At 42.4% G+C, this 3,169-nt stretch overlaps 1 non-coding gene across 1 annotated transcript; it reads right to left on the bottom strand.

Moving 5' to 3' along the window:
- Positions 1 to 1,569: 1,569 nt before the first annotated feature.
- Positions 1,570 to 1,671, bottom strand: LOC118488588. Its single transcript, XR_004885132.1, has one exon. It is a non-coding gene; the product is annotated as a small nucleolar RNA R71 (small nucleolar RNA).
- Between the last annotated feature and the right edge of the window lie 1,498 nt (positions 1,672 to 3,169).

The raw sequence follows: 3,169 nt of genomic DNA, 5'->3' as shown, positions 1-3,169 counted from the left end.
GATAGTGCTTTACTGCACTTTTCCTGGATCACACAGATCACCTGAAACATGTTTGAAAAAGGTTTTGTCAGCGGGGAAATACTGAGTGAATCATTCCATTTTCTAAAACGACCCGTTAGTTATAAATTCACAGTATTAAGAGCGATTACAATGTTTCCATCAACCAATTATCAAGAATGGGTATTTGTCACTCGACCGGATCTGTGATTGTGGTCATACCACTATTGGGTCCCGTCGCCCCAATAGTGACGGTTCACTCACATAGAGTGATACTCACTCACCTAGAGTGATAAAAATAGTAATGTGCACAATACCCCACATACCAGCTGTAATTTGGTGATTTACAAAGACTTAATCCCTGTAATTATAACCTTGAAAATAATTTGAGGTATTGTAATACTTACTCACAAACTGTGAGAAAACAACTTAAAAAGAAGAATGACTCACATTGTAGATTAACGAGCAAATAGATAAGCCTACTGATTAGCCTTGATTACACCTAGTTTAACACAATGCACACACAGGCAGGTTAGTAACTAATACAGCAGTTACGTCAATTCACGAGATCAAACCCTCACAACGATCAATCAGTGCAATACTCGATAATTCAATCGGATTCACAACGAATAACAGAGCATAGTCCGAATTCGAACAACACTCAAATATTCAAGTCGAAATCACGACGAATAATCAAAGTACAAGCTCAATTGAGCAGCACTCGGGCTATCGTTGGATAGTTATAATCGATCGGACGTTGAATCGTAATAGCGATCGAGTTATTACCCTGATTGCGGCAGCGTTTCGTGATCGTGTGTGTGTGTTTATAGTATAACAGCCTGATCTCGACGTACACAGTAGCTATTTACGTCGTTTTAACATCTCAGTTTACATGCCAAGGTCGGCTATTTATAGCAGAAATTTCGACACGCTTACGGACCGTATGACTAACCCCTTACGGTCCGTAAGGGAACCCGGTCAGCTTACGGTCCGTAAGGCTAACCCTTTACGGTCCGTAAAGGGTACAGCCTACTTCCTAGCCTAGCTGAGTTCGGTTCTTAGCTTTGGTGATTCAAAATTCTGGCCAATCAGGATTTAGCAACGATTTAAGTTGGATAATTATCAATTAGGGTTTGCCCCCTTGAGTTTTAGGGGCCCTGATCCTGATTCCGATTATTCCAGAAATTTCAGGGTTTATGCCAAATTACTTGGGTGTCTTAATTAGGGTTTTCTTATTAGATAATTATTATCCTAATTACCGGTTTTATTGACAGTTGTTACATTCGAACTTCGACCGCACTTGATACATATGCTCCAAAACTCCGCAACCTTCCATGGGCTTGCGGACGAGGATCCCCATCTACATATTACTAATTTCTTAGAAATATGTGATACCTTTCGGATCAATGGAGCATCAAATGACGCCATCCGCCTCCGAATGTTTCCTTTCTCACTAAAAGACCGAGCGAAAGCTTGGCTCAACGCCCTCCCAGCTGGATCGGTAAACACCTGGGATGAACTAGCCCAAAAATTTCTATATAAGTATTTCCCTCCCGCTAAAACGGCTAAATTAATGACTGAAATTAATACATATTCACAAGAGGACGGGGAATCCTTATATGAAACTTGGGAAAGGTTCAAGGAGTTATTACGCAAGTGTCCACATCAAGGCCTTGCGATATGGCAACAAGTATCCACTTTCTATAATGGACTGTTGCCACACACAAGGCAGACACTTGATTCTAGCTCCGAGGGACTTTTAGGTAATCGATGCCCGCATGAAATATATAACCAAATTGAGGAAATTGCTCAAACCAATTTTCAATGGCACACCCCCCGAGGCAATAAATCTATTGCCCCGGGCGCCCATAAGGTCGATGAAAGCACTTCTTTACAAGCCCAAATCGAGGCCCTTTCTTCAAAAATTAAAAAAAAATAGAAATGACAAAAACAGTCTCGGTTATGGCTTGTGAAGGGTGTGGTGGGCCACATGAAAATTGGAGTTGTATGAAAGAAACGGACGATCAACAAGAATCGGTAAGCTACATTGATAATAGACCTAGGCCGTCGGGTCCTCCAACGGGAACTTACAACCAAGGATGGCGAAACCACCCAAACCTTGGTTGGAGAGATCCCGGCAATAGTAGTAACCAACAAACCCAACGAACAAACTTTCAACAACCAAGAAATGAGTCACAAAATTTCACTCAACAACAAAGTGGACGAGAAAGGCTTGAAGATACTGTATCTCGCCTCATCTCCGACACTGAAAAGAGAAACTCGGAAAGATTTCTACAATTGGAATCAAATTTTAGAAATCAACAAGCTAGTATTCAAAACATAGAAAAACAATTAAATCAAATAGCTCAAAATTTTGCCGAGAGACCGCAAGGCGCATTACCTAGCAATACCGAAACAAACCCAAAAGCGCAAGTTCATCTCATCACGCTACGAAACCGCACCGTAGGGCCTGCAAAAGCGTCGCCGCCGACAGAAGAAACGGTACCCACACCTCTCAGGAAAAGAACTCCCCTCCATCACCAGAGCCCACCAAGGCTCCTCGAGTTCCCTACCCCGGTAGGTTAATTCGTCAAAAGACCAATGAGCAATTCGCGAAGTTCGAAAGTCTATTAAAGCAATTGCATGTCAATATTCCTTTTATTGAGGTCCTAACCCAAATGCCCAAATACTCTAAGTTCATGAGGGACTTCCTCACTCATAAAAAGAAAATTGAAAATTTGCAATTAGTCAATTTAGGCGAAGAATGCTCTGCCCTCGTACTCAATAAACTTCCCCAAAAGAAAATCGATCCCGGAAGCTTCACGATTCCCTGCTCAATCGGGGAGTCCCCCGTTCGTAATGCACTAGCCGACCTTGGGGCTAGCATTAACCTCATGCCCTCATCAATGTTTAAAAGACTCGGCCTAGGAACAATGAGTCCTACAAAAATGAGCATACAACTTGCTGATCGATCCGTCAAATTCCTGCAAGGTGTCATTGAAAATGTCTTGGTAAAGGTAAGCAAATTCGTCTACCCAGCCGACTTTGTCATACTCGATATGGAGGAAGACACCAAGGTCCCCCTCATACTAGGCAGACCATTTCTTGCCACCGCACAAGCGGTGGTAGATATGAATGACGGAACACTCACTTTGAGGTATGGGGATGATGA

This window comes from Helianthus annuus, chromosome 16, assembly GCF_002127325.2.
Source record: "Helianthus annuus cultivar XRQ/B chromosome 16, HanXRQr2.0-SUNRISE, whole genome shotgun sequence".
Lineage (NCBI taxonomy): Eukaryota > Viridiplantae > Streptophyta > Magnoliopsida > Asterales > Asteraceae > Helianthus > Helianthus annuus.
This window is presented reverse-complemented; position numbering and strand designations above follow the sequence as displayed.